Genomic DNA, 14,349 nt, shown 5'->3' on the forward strand with positions numbered 1-14,349 from the left:
GAAGGAAGGAAGGAAGGAAGGAAGGAAGGAAGGGGCAAGAGGCTGACTCTGTAAACTAAGTGCTAGTGCTAGTGCTATTGACTCAGCCTTCTACCCTTCCAAGTTTGGTAAAATGAGGACCCAGAATGCTGGGACAAGAGGCTGACTCTGTAAGAGAAAAGCAATATGAAGTGGTGTATAAGTCTAAGGGCTATTGCTACATCAGGTGAATTCAGTGCACGTTGACTCAAATTACCAAGGAGCACAGCTAGACAGCAAAATGCTTTCCGCCAGTCTAAAAGCTGCAAGGAACTTCACCAGCAGTGATTGCCTTGCCCTTATTGACAAATCTTTACTCTGTTTCAGTGATGATGTCAGTAGGTGGTAAGCCTTAGTGGGGGCGGGGGGTTGTGTGATAAATTATGACACGTGATTGATGGATTCCCTCAGCCTCTTCTCACCTCCTACTGAGCATTGCCTACTGTCACTCCTTAATATGTGGTGCAATGAGCATCAGTGAACATTGCAACTTTCCAGCTATTGCAGAATGATATATGTCAAGATGCCCAACTAAGGGGTTTCAGGTGTGCAGGTGTTTTTCTCGGTTAAACGGGCTATTTCTTAGTATTGGTCTACTGTGGTGCTTTTCTGAAAGAACTAAACCCTTGTTCAAAAATAGCCCAGAAAAAGATCTTTATTGAGTCAGCAACTGCCATGTAATGGAGAGAGAGAGATGAATTTTCAGATGAAATACAAAGAAAAATCAAGATATTTCGCTTCAACAGAACTAAGGATGAACAATCCTGTACATTTGTGAATGGATTCCAGAGGTGTTTGAGAGCATTATTTGGTTCAGTTGAGCATCAACCTCTTAACTCACTAACTCATGTGAGTCTCAAAGAAAGAAAGAAAGCCAGCTTTGGTGGATAATGTTCCAAAGTTGCTTTTTTCCAAAAGGCAACTGAACTTTCTTGGTTTTTTTTCCCATGGAAAATGTTTTGCCTCTCATCCAAGAAGGTTCTTCCGTTCACCCATCATCATTCCATCAGTGAACTGGACAAGCTTTTTTGGATGAGAAGCAAAACATTTTCTTGTTTTTCTTTGAAGACATTTTGCTTCTCATCCAAGAAGTTTTTTTACAGTTCATCCATGGGCATTCCATCAGTGAACTGGAGAAGTTTCTTGGATGATAAGCAAAATGTCTTCAAAAAAAAAAAAAAAAACAAAGAAGTCTACTTGCCTCTTGAAAAAGTACCTTTCTGTCAGCCATGACCCGAATGACTGAGAATCTCCATAGTTATTTTGAATATTTTCCTTATCTAGAATCCGTAACTTTATTTTTCCCAGTTCATATATATTTTCAAAGGGAAAAAAAAGCAAGAAAGCCCAGTTGCCTTTTGGAAAAAGCACCTTTGAGATAACCATGACCTGGATGATTGAGAATCTCCATAGACATCATGGATAATCTGAAACCATCTCCTTATCAATTCTCCAAACCATGTTGACATAGCTTTGTAGCCTTTGGGTAATTCATAGGTCTGGTTTTGATTGCTTCTTTTTTTCCTTCTCAAGCAAAATTTGGAATTTCACAATTAAGGGCCAAAGCATTAAGCATCTGAGCAAAATTCCCTGATAAACTGATTCAATTTAGTTTAATGAAGTCTAGTTTAATGAAAAGAGGGACTAGGGGTGACATGATGGCAGTCTTCCAATATCTAAGTGGTTGCCACAATGAAGAGGGGGGTCAAACTATTCTCCAAAGCAGGACAAGAAGCAATGGATGGAAACTAATCAAGGAGAGAAGCAACCTGGAATTAAGGAGGAATTTACTTACACTGAGAGCAATTAATCAATAGAATAGCTTACTTCCAGAAGTTGTGGATGCTCCAACACTGGAGGTTTTAAAGAAGAGATTAGACCATCAAGTATAGAGTTTATGCTTGAGAAGGGAGTTGGACTAGAAGACCTCCAAGGCCCCTTCCAACTCTGTTATTCTGTTAAACGATATAACCCAAAAGAGATAGGGTTTGGAATTATTTGGGCTGGCTGAACAGCAAAAGATGGAAATCCAGCTTCACTCTGAGAGAAGGAAGATCTGATGGGCTGGTGAAGGATGGAGTTGTGAGACTGAGGTATCTGGCTTTAAAAGGCAACATGCTTTCATGGTAGAGAAGATGTTGAAAAGCCTGCTGCTTCCTCCGATAATGCCTCGCTGTCATTTGAATTAGTCCTAACTCTTTTTGAGCCACTCTACATTCACAGTGGGATCTGCTTCCTATCAAAATCCTTCCTGACACTTCTTTCTACCTTCCTCAGTCAAAAGACAGTTTTTTTTTGTACTAGGAAGTTCCCTAGGGAGTGACAATGCAGCAGTTGAGAGCAAAGGTTTTGCAAAGTCTCTTAGTTGGATAGGAAGCCCAGAGAATCATTTCTCTGCAGAGAATTTTGCATTTTTCAGCTCTGAAACCCCGTGATCTGGGATATTTCCAGCAAAGGGGAAGCCTTCTGAATTTCTCCTGGATGGCAGGGCACCCTTTCTACTGCCTTACTTTTCTCTTCTCCCCAGGACAAATGTTGCTCTTCAGAAACAAAAATGGGAATTAATTGGCATAGTAACTCCCAGCATAAATGTTTTGCCCATGTTTGCCTGCTTGCTTGTTCTCAAACACATGTTTTCAATGTTTTGATCTCACACACACAGGAATCTCTACTAACTTAACCTTCCCCAATCTGCCAACCGTCCAAAATATTAGGGTGATTCAATGAGGTGAAAGGAAGGTGATAGGAGCCGTTAAGTGATATTTCCCAGAAGAAAGTAGGCTGGCGAGATTCATGTGAATAGCAATAGCAATTGCTGTTGGTTCTGCAACCCAACAGGACAGACACAGACTTCAGAGGATAATTAGGACTGCAGAAAAAAACAATTACTACCAACCTACCTTCAGTTGAGGACCTGTATCCTGCACGAGTCAAAAAGAGGGCTGTGAAAGTATCTACAGACCCCTCACATCCCGGTCATGAACTGTTTCAACTCCTACCCTCAAAACGATGCTATAGAACACTGCACAACAGAACAACTAGACACAAGAGGAGTTTTTTCTTGAACGCCATCACTCTGCTAAACAAATAATTCGCTCAACACTGTTCAACTATTACAAAGTCTGCACTACTATTACTATTTATCTTCTCATCACTCCTTATCACCCATCCCCTCCCACTTGTGACTGTAACTTTGTTGCTTGTATCCTAACTATTTTTATTGACTGTTTCCTAGTATGATTTGATTGCTTATTGTACCCTATGACTATTATTAAGTGTCGTACCTTATGATTTTGACTATATATATATCTTTTCTTTTATGTACACTGAGAGCATTTGCACCAAGACAAATTCCTTGTGGATCCAATGACACTTGGCCAATAAAGAATTCTATTCTATTCTATTCTATTCTATTCTATTCTATTCTATTCTATTCTATTCTATTCTATTCTATTCTATTCTATTCTATTCTATTCTATTCTCAGCCATCTCTAAGTGGTTTATAGTGTCAGCCTCTTGTCGCCAACAATCTGGCTCCTCATTTTACTGACCTCAGAAGGACGAAAGGCTGAGTTAATTGCAATAGCAATAGCACAATAGGGGTGGGATTCAACCGGTTTAACAATTGGTTCGGTGAGCATGCACTTTTGCTGCATTCTGCATTCCATTCCCTACCATCCCTAGTGTAGCCAACAAAGTGAGGACAACCCATGGCTCAGAGGTTAATACATCTACCTAATATGCAAGCAACCAGGGTTCAAATCCCAGAAGGGTATGGCTAGCTGATGAAAGCTAAATAGTTTGAAATAGATTTGTACTACTCTCCCTTTATTGCTTTGTCAGCAAATATACATTTAATACCATTCCATTCCACTGCATTTCATTCCATTCCACTTTCCACTCCACTCCATTCCATTCTGCATTCCCATTCCATTCTAAAATGTGCAGTCATTGAGTTATGTATCCTGAACTGGCTTTCCTTCAGCAAATGCTCCCTTTGATTGAGCAGAAAAGCATCCAGTGTGAAACCTGGGAGGCCTTGCCTGCTCCCTCTTCTCTTCCTGCCTCTTTCTCTCTCTCTCTCTCTTTTTTTTACTCAAGGACTTGATTTCCAAACTCCCAACCAGTCTTCTGCACAGAGGACCTAAGGGGAGCCAGGAAAATCAGGTTTTTCCTCTATAAGCTAAGATGCCTTTTCTTCCATCTCTGATTGATCCATCAAGCAGCCAAGAACACTTAGAGGGTGGGGGGAGGAGGAGGAGGAGGAGGAGGAGGAGGAGGAGGAGGAGGAGGAGGAGGAGGAGGAGGAGGAGACATCCACTTTCAATTTTATTTCCCTGCTGTTTATTGTTATAAAATCAACAGCGTTCAACAGAGCTGGATGGGTGGGGGGAACTCTCCGTATAGATCCATCTGTTTTCCATTCTGTGGCTGAGGTTGTTTGTTTTTGTAGGAACACTTTCATCCTTCGTTGAAGCACGGATCCCGCTTTTGAACATTGACATCACCAGATGGAAACCTTTTAGATCAAGAGATTTAATTTTCCTTTTCTTAAAAAAAGATCCATCTGGGGCTGGACAAAACTCCAGCAACAGTCAACACTTAGTCCCAATCCTGTATACCTATCTTCTAAAAATGGCACAATGAGGTGTCCTCTCTTGTGTTATTTTGTAGGAAGCATAATATGCCTGCACATCCTTTATGCACATGCATATAGACTCTCTCTGTGTGTTTCTGTCTCTCTGTCTGTGTATCTCTCTGTGTCTCTGTCTCTCTCTCTGTGTGTGTGTTTCTCTGTCTCTGTCTGTCTCTGTTTCTCTCTGTCTGTCTGTCTGCCTGCCTGCCTGCCTCTCCCTCCCTCTCCCTCCCTCCCCCCCCCTCTCTCTCTCTGTGTCTTTCTCTGACTCTCCCTCCTTCCCTCCCTTTCATTCTGCCTATCCTGATTTTATTACATCCTAAAATGTCTCCCGTGATAGATTTCTATCCTTTCTGGAAGATATTCCTGGCACTTTCTGACTGAGGCCAATATTTCAAATAATTGAAAAGACATCCAATAATAGAATCTTCAGTGGGCTGGAAAGCGTCCATCTCCCGTTGAACTTGCCTCGCTAAAAATGAGGGAATATTTTTTTTGAAAAATTCCTAGCTGTCTGCCATCTTTCCTTCAGCCTGCTGTGATCCAGTCAGGTAGAATGGTAGAACATAAAACATAGCCAGCTCAATAGTGAAATCTGCATTTTCACCCACTGAGCCAAATGGAGGATGTTTTGGTTAGTCTTTTTTTTTTTTTTTTTGGAAACTTGGATGTCACATACAGGTAGTCCTTGACTTACGACCTCAATGGAGCCAAAAATTTCTGCTACTAAGTGAGACATTTGTGAAGTGACTTTTGCCCCTTTTTATGAGCTTTCTCAAAGGGACGTGGTGGCTCAGGGGTCAAGAAGCTGAGCTTGTCGATCAGAAACGTTGGCAGCTCAGCGGTTTGAATCCCCAGCGCCGCGTCACGGAATGAGCTCCTGTTACTTGTCCCAACTTCTGCCAACCTAGCAGTTTGAAAGCATGTAAAAAACGCAAGTAGAAAAATAGGGACCCCTTTGCTGGGAAGGAAACAGCGTTCCATTCACCTTTAGCATTCAGTCATACCAGTCACGTGACCATGGAGACGTCTTCGGACAGCGCTGGCTCTTTGGCTTTGTAATGGAGATGAGCAGCACCCCCTAGAGCCAGAAATGACTGGCATGGATGTGCAAGGGGAATTTTTACCTTTTACCTATGAACTTTCTTGCCATAGTAAGCAAATCACTGCAGCTGTTAAGTTAGTCACATGATTGTTAAGTGAACCTGGTTTCCCCATTGACTTTGCCTGCTAGAAGGTCACAAAAAGTGACCAGATGACTCCGGGACATTGCAACCGTCATAAATATGGATCAGTTGCCAAGCTTCCGAATTTTGATCATGTGACTGAGGACGATGGTAGATTTGTTGGGATGGAAGTTAATTTGCGTGAAACCAAGACTTCCATATTGGAAAATCATGCCCCTTATGAGAATAAAGTTATGTTCTATAAAGGACCTATAGCAAGACTAGTAGGTTTCTCAAATGAAAATTAGTATTTTTGTGGGGGTCGGGTTGGAATGGAGGGATCTTCTCTCAACTGGATAGAACTTCTGAGAAAATTATTAAGAATACTCAAGGCAAATTACCAAAAGTTTTATTTAACTTAATGGACAATTTGGGGCTTGCTGAAAATTGGAAATTCAAAGAAAAATGGCAATTCAAGAGGGTATATCTACTTTTCTGAAGGACGTAGATCCTTTTAAAAAACAGACTGGATTTGGATGTCCAAGAACTTGGCTATTAAGTTTTCTAAAGTAGAGATATTGACAATTTTTTGGGGGGGCGGGGGGTCATAACCCTATAAATTTGGTGTTCTTTTACAGCAATATTAAATAAATGTTGTTACAGGAAAATAGCAATAATAGATGGAAGATTGTAAAAACACTTTTTTTGAAAATTATTTAAACAAAAGGACTGGCTTGAAATGCAAATAAAGCTTTTGTCTTTCATCTAACATAATAATGAACTCAAACAGAAGGGTCAAGAGAAAACATAAGCTCTTTGGGATGGGCTAAAAGTATAAGAAATACAGAAATTCCCAAAGAAGATAAGCATTCCTCAACAAATTAAGCTTTTATGATAACAAATATCTATGTTAATATAAAGAGAAATGGAAATAAAAATAAACCAAAAAGGTAAAGATAAAGGTTTTCCTCACACATATGTCCTAGTCCTTTCTGGATCTAGGGGGTAGTGCTCCTCTCCATTACAAAGCCAAAGAGCCATCACTGTCCAAAGATGTCTCCATGGTCATGTGGCCAGCATGACTGAGAACCGAAGGTGCACCGAATGCTGTTACCTTCCCACCAAAGTGGTCCCTATTTTTCTACTTGCATTTTTTTACATGCTTTCAAACTGCTAGGTTGGCAGAAACTGGGACAAGGAACAGGAGCTCACTCCGTTATGTGGCACTAGGGATTTGAACTGCCGAACTGCCAACCTTTCTGAATGATAAGCTCAGCGTCTTAGCCACTGAGCCACCACATCCCTTCAAAAATAAACTATGTAAAGCTAAAAGAGAATCCCAATATTTTAGTTTGCAAACAAGCTAGGAAAATGGTTGGCATATAAATTATGAATATGTATGTATGTATGTATGTATGTATGTATGTATGTATGTATGTATGTATATATTCAAACTATATGAGGGAAATTCTGTATTAATGTTTAACGTAGTCATGCAAAAAGCATTTTGACAGGTCCTTGCTGGTCTCTGAGCTTAGCCAAGCTATTCTAACACTGATGAAGTTACCTAGCTTGGGTTATGAAAGGTCTGCCAGAAAACAACCAAGTTCAGAGAATACCAAGGACCCCTCCATAATTTCAAACCTGAACTATAAATATTCTCCTTTATTGATAAAAAGCATTTCATCAATATTATTCTAACTTGCATAAGGTAAGTGACATCTTTCTTGACAAAACAGAAAACCTAAAGAAACCAAATTTACAGAAGACGGAGACAGGTTATGAATGGGTTTATGACTAAATAAGCTATAAAAAAGATTAAGCCAGGAATGTTGTCTGGACCTTACAGATGTTTTAACGGTGAACTTTTGCAACATTTATAAAATTCAGTGAACTCAGTCTTACAGGAAGGAAAGAGGCCAGAGAGTTGGAAAGTGGCCAAAATAGCACTAATGGTTTTTTTTTAAAAAAAGAATGAAATTTCACTTTAATATGAAACTTCCACATAGGCTGACATTGTTACTGAATAATGATTATTTATGTCTGATAAAGCAAAAATAATTGGGTAAGAATGTATTCATGAAGGTCAATGTTGGTTTTTACATAAAAGACAGCTAAAAGGCAATGCTAGAAATGTATTAGACATTGTGGAATATTTGGAGCAAAATAGTGAAAACCAAGCCACATCGATTTTCTTAGATGTGGAGAATGACAAATTGAACTGGGCTCCTCTCTTCCAAGTTTTAGAAGATATGAACATTGAACAGAACCTTATAAAAATAGGTTAGGCAAGAACACTTAAGCAAGAAAAACCAACTGTATAGGTACAGTCTAGGTAAAACTTGGCTTAATACCAGTAACTGTGAGTGTCATGCCCCAGCATATAACTTTTATATACTGTTGTTGCTCTCTAACTCCATCTAGTGGCCGGAGAGAGACAAATACCAAGCATATTGTTTGAAGCTTTACCCATCCATCTGCACTCTCAAAACAAGTGAATGCTGAGAAGCTGTATTCCATTTCCTTTAGCATTTGGAGAACAATAGATACAAACTCAAGGTTAATCGCACCAAACCTGATTGCAGGAAATACAACTTCAGCAACAGAGTGGTCAATGTCTGGAATACTCTACCTGACTCTGTGGTTTCTTCCCCAAACCCCAAAAACTTTAACCTTAGACTGTCTACTATTGACCTCACCCCTTTCCTAAGAGGTCTGTAGGGGACGTGAATAAGCGCACCAACGTGCCTGCCATTCCTGTCCTATTGTTTCTTTTATTTTTTATTTTTTCTTATATGTATCCATGTATTCAAGGCAGAAGCACAAAGAAGAATCCATCTTAATCTATGGCACATGGTCATCCAAGGACAAACCCACATCCCACACACAGAGCATCACTGGTGAGATTTAAATTGCTTGTATTTATCAATTGTTACATTCAGCAATAACTCAATACTGCCTATCTTGTATTTGGTTTTCATTGTATGTATCCCTGTTTTCCCTAGTTTCACCATATCCTGTTCTTTCAATAAAGCATTCAGATTTACACATACGGCCTGCTTTATTGGATGATAGATGGTTTAGCATCATGTCAAGCTGCACACAGACTAAGAGTCGGACATGACTGAATGGTCATCATCTTCATCATCATCCCTAGGTGCTTTTCAAGAGACAACTGGATTTCCTGTTTTGTCTTTGAAGATGTTTAGCTTCTCATCCAAGAAGCTTCTTCAGTGAGAAACACAACTAAAAATGAACAATCCTGTACATTTGTGAGTGGATTCCAAAGATATTGGAGACTATTATTTGGTTCATTTGAGCATCAACCTCTCAACTCACTAACTCATGTGACTCTCAAAGAAAGAAATGAAGTCACCCATCGTGGATAAGTCCCAAAGTTGTTTTTTTCCAAAAGGTAATGGGACTTTCTGGTTTTTTTTTCTCCTGTGAAAACATTTTGCCTCTCATCCAAGCAGCTTCTTCAGTTCATCCATCATCATTCCATCAGTGAATTGGAGAAGTTTCTTGGATGAGAAGCACAACATTTTCAAAGGAAGTCCCGACGGTGCTTTTTTCAAGAGGCAACTGGACTTTCTGGTTGTTCTTTTTCAGTTCATCCATCATCATTCCATCAGTGAACTAGAGAAGCATCTTGGATGAGAAGAGAAACATCTTCAAAGAAAAACCAGAAAGTCCAGTTGCCTCTTGAAAAATTACCTTTGGGACAACCATGACCTGGAGGACTGAGAATCTCCATAGACATCATCATCATCATCATCATCATCATCATCACCACCACCACCACCACCACCTCCATCATAATCATCATCCTTCATCATCCTTCATCATCCTTCATCATCCATCATCATCCATCATCATCTCCTATGGATGTTTCTGCATCATCATCATCATTCTTCATCATCCTTCATAATCCATCATCATCTCCTATGGATGCTCCTGCTGCATCCGAGCCGAGCACTGCATGCATTTAACCCAACCTGCAAGCTTCTTTCCGAAATCTCTTCAACTTTTCCAAGTTCAGAATCACACATGTAGGAATTAGGTCGAAGTACATTAATTGCCTTATTCATCTCATCATTAAAATTACAGCTGCTGCCTTAGCAGCTTTCCGGGTATACATCATTAATAATGAAAAAACAAGAAAAGGTTTCAGTTAGCGGGATGCAAGATGCGCTTTCTAAATAACTCAACAGCGATTTAGGGCTGATTTTGGCAACAGATTGCTACAATTGTGGCAGCACCCCTGGCACTTGCTTAAAGTCATGGAGCTTGTGATGGAATTAATGAGGTCAGCCTCCCCAGCAAAATGCTGAGCATGTTGGCTGATTACTTCACTCTTTGTCCGTGGCTCAGGCCTTGTCTTTCAGAGCTGGCTGCTATTCAATCTTTGGGCTGATCCTAAGTCAGATAATGAGGAACATCTTGGGTGCATAATGGAGGAGTTCACTAGCTGTGGAGAAGGGAAGGAGGCTTATTATTCCATCGTGCTCATAGACAAACAAAATCATTGGACCATCAAGGTCATTAAGGACCATGAGGTTGTCATGGAAACAACCTTTGGGGCATTGATGGCAATAAATGAAGGAGCAACTGCATTGTGTGCATGCGTAAAAGGGAGGTTGGCTTTGGTTGGTGCCTCCTTAAAAAAAAAAAGTCAGATGAGTACAATTTAATAGACTTTGTGATGTAACTCCTATTTTTAGAGAGAAGGTCCAGATTTGAGGCCAGCTAAGCAGCCATGTCAAGAAACTATAAATATGAGTTCTCCCTGATGCTCAGTCATGGTTTCAGATTTTTTACATGCTCACAAAAACAGACTCGTTCTTAGACACAGCACATTAGGGCTATACACCCCTTAATGTTGTCTTCGGTTTGGATGAGATGCACATTAAAGCAGCCACATCTTTTTCTAGGATTTTCAATGAACTCTTCAGTGATTTGAGGCCCACTTCTGCAACTATGTTGCTTCATTGATTGGTTTGTTCATTTACTTATGACATTTATATGGCTATTCATCTATCAAAAAAAAAAAAAGAGAGAGAGATAGCCATGAAAGCCGAATGGGTGGTTTGGGGCCAATCACCAGGAGATGGTGAGTTTTAATCCTGCCTTAGTCATGAAAGTCATACTGCTTTCACAGGAGCAACAAAGTTTAGACAGTTTTGTTGGGAGGAAGAAGGTCAAGTCCAGGTGTAGGCGGCTACTGGTTTGCCCCAGTTTAGGTGAATCCATAGCTAATGTTATGGCTGGTTCGGTGAAATGGCAAATCCCACCCTGGTTGGCCCCACTCACCCTTCCCAGGAGTCCCCACATCCAGGTAAGTTCAGGGTGCACACAGAGGCTTGGGGAGCATGAAAAACAGACCTCCTGGAAGTTTGGGAAGGCCAGAAATGGGTCTATTTCTGGCTTCCAGAGAGCCTCTGGAGCCTGGAGACGCCATTTTTGCCCTCCTGGAGGCTTGAGGAAAAATACACCCACCCCCCATGGTGCAGGAGGCCTACTAGGCCACGCCCACCATGGCCATGCCCATCCAGCAATGGGGCAGAGAACCCTTTGCCAAATTTTTTGAAGCCTGCCCCTCTCCATAATCTTAAAGATGCATCCTGAACCTCTGTTATTCCCTCTACTCCAAGAAATACATATCTCCAGGTTTCCAACATTGATCATTTTCTTGTTTGAAGAGCCTCATGTTCTTTGCTTCGGGAAGAAAGACTTAAGTCTAATAGCCCTCAATCCATTATTCCTCAAAGTCATACACATTCTGGTATTAGATGAGGAATTAGGCATGGTTTATTATTTAAACAACAGTGGTATGTTAAAGCAAAAACCAGGTATATTTCAATTACTAGCTCTTCACTTAATCTTTTCCTGCCTCCCAGATTATGTGGATTAAGGAATGTCAACCATTTTTACTGTTATGCCCTTTGCTCCTGGGAACAATTTAATTATTATTTTTCTATGCTTTTTTTTTTTTTTTTGCTGTTTACAAGTTGGATGGAGCGGTTCCTTAGTAATTGGACAAGGCTACTGGCTTGCCTCTGCATCTCAGAATATAGAGGATATTTAATACCAAAAGCAAATATTTCTGTTTTTTTCATTTCACACAGCCCTCTGATGATTTGTGATGGAGCAGAAATTAACACCCCAGCTTATGATCTCACATGACCTTTACTTGAATTGCTTTACTAGCTTTATTGCTAGAGTTTTGGACTGTAAATATCTTAACTGGTTTTTGCCATTTTCATGTTTGGAAACTGGTTGGTTTTTTTGGTTAGGTTACGCTTTGGCAATTTTATTATAGAAAGATTTGAAAGCATTGGCTGTCATTCGCTTTCTGGAGTTTTACTTGTCTTATTATCTAGTTCAGAGGTCTCCAAACTTGAAACTTTAAGACTTGTGGACTTCAACTCCAAGAATTCTCCAGCCAGCATAGAATAGCCAGCTAGAGAATTCTGGAAGTTGAAGTCCACAAGTCTTAAAGTTACCAAGTTTGGAGACCTCTGATCTAGTTGTTTGTTAACATTTGTTAAAAGGCACAGTATAAATAAATATTCTTATTACTTATTGTCTTTCGTACAGATATCTATGGAGATTCTCAGACATCCAGGTTGTTCCAAAGGTGCTTTTTCAAGAGCTAACTGGACTTTCTTTGACCCTTCTTCGATGTTTTGCTTCTCATCCAAGAAGCTTCTATTCTATTTTCATATAAATACAGTACTTACTCAGGACCAACACAGCCCATTTACAACAGAGCTTTCTGCAGCCTCATTTCTCTCTTTGGTTAAACTGTTTAATTAAAAAAAAAAAAACAGTGCTGAACTCACAAAAGATGCCCTATTCCAGTTCCAAAAAACTGGTGGCAAAGGTACTTTCTACATCTAGAGCCAGCAGTTGATCTACATTTGGGAAGTTCTTTAAGTGTTCAGTCTGGAGAAATCAAGGAGAGAAGCAACCTAGAATTAAGGAGAAACTTCCTAACAGTGAGGACAATCAATCAGTGGAAGAGCTTGTAGGTGCTCCATCACTGGAGGCTTTTAAGAAGAGGCTGGTCAGTCACTTGTCTGACATGATATACTATCGCCTGCTTGAGCAGAGGGCTGGACTAGAAGACCTCCAAAGTCCCTTCCAACTGTATTCTGACTGAAATACCCATTGTAAGAAAGAGAGTATGAACTTAACACTCTTTAGTAAAATTCACAGTCTCTATTTTCATCTCCACTTTAAGTCCCTGAACCAATTCACTCTCCTTAAAGTCTAGAACTGACTACAACCCCATGGGCAAACCCCTCTTCTTTAAGAGAACAGAGTTGGAAGGGACCTTGGAGGTCTTCTAGTCCAGCTTCCTGCTTCAGCAGGAAACCATCCTGGTCTAATGGTTGTCCAGTCTCCTTTTGAAAGCCTCCAATGATGGAGCACCCACAGCGTCTGAATGCAAACCATTCCACTGGTTGTTTTCATTGTCAGAAATTTCTCTTTAGGTCTAGGTTGGTTCTCTCCTTGATTAGTTTCCACCCATCACCCTAAAACCTGCATTCATAGGGTGAGTTTATTTTAGGATTTAGAGGCTGAACTCCTTCTTGTGAGAAGAGATTGTCAGAAGCCAAGCGCATGGGGGAGAATGGGTGAAAAAATTGCCTTCTCCAATGTCCACTGTGCTTCTTAAAACTAGGAAGCACGATTTCCCCTCTGGCAGCTGCCATTCTGTTATGAGTAATCAACTTTAAGGGAAAAGAAATCATGATGGATTAGCAGCTGTGTTACTCCAGCAAAAATGGCTAGAGATTGAATTTGATAAACCCAGCCAAAAAATAAGGGCCTGTGTGACAGAGAAGTGTCGATTTTGAAAGATTTTTGTCTGACCGCATGATTGTCTTCCCCTGTTGCACTTTTCCTCCCCTATCGATTAAGGCAGATTAAGATAACAGGAACAAAACTCCGGTGTATCTTGGAAAAGATTTAGTGGTGGGGTTGAAGAGCGGAGGTTTGGTGAAATGAAGTGGGGCTTTACTGAAGCAGCACTTTGGAGAACCTGAAGAGGTAGAAGTGGATGCTCTTTTGGAGGAGGGTGTCAAGATGTGTTGAACCACATCACCATTCATGGTGACGAAGTGATCTTCAGACCAAAATGTTTCATCCGGAGAAAGGGATTTTAACCTAGAATAGGATTCCAAATTGCACATTTCTCAAGCTTATCATTAAAATATAATTACAATTCCCTCCCACCCACTTTACATAGTATTAAGACTCCTTCAGCTCTATCTCAGCTTGTCACCACATGATAGTATTGAAGTAATTTTGGCAATATTAGGGAAACTACCATGTTTTCCCCAAAATAAACCCTGTCTTATAATTTTTTGCACCAAAAAAGGCACCAGGTCTTATTTTCAGAGGAAGTCATCCACCAACTAACCTCACTTGTGTGCATCACCCCGGCCTCCTTTTCACTGTCAGATGCCTTCAGGAACTTATTCTGTGGTTGGCAATAGATAGATAGATAGATAGATAGAT

Source organism: Notechis scutatus, chromosome 4 (assembly GCF_049901735.1).
Source record: "Notechis scutatus isolate UNSWTSFEM ecotype Mainland chromosome 4, rNotScu1.2, whole genome shotgun sequence".
In the NCBI taxonomy this organism is placed as follows: Eukaryota; Metazoa; Chordata; class Lepidosauria; order Squamata; family Elapidae; genus Notechis; species Notechis scutatus.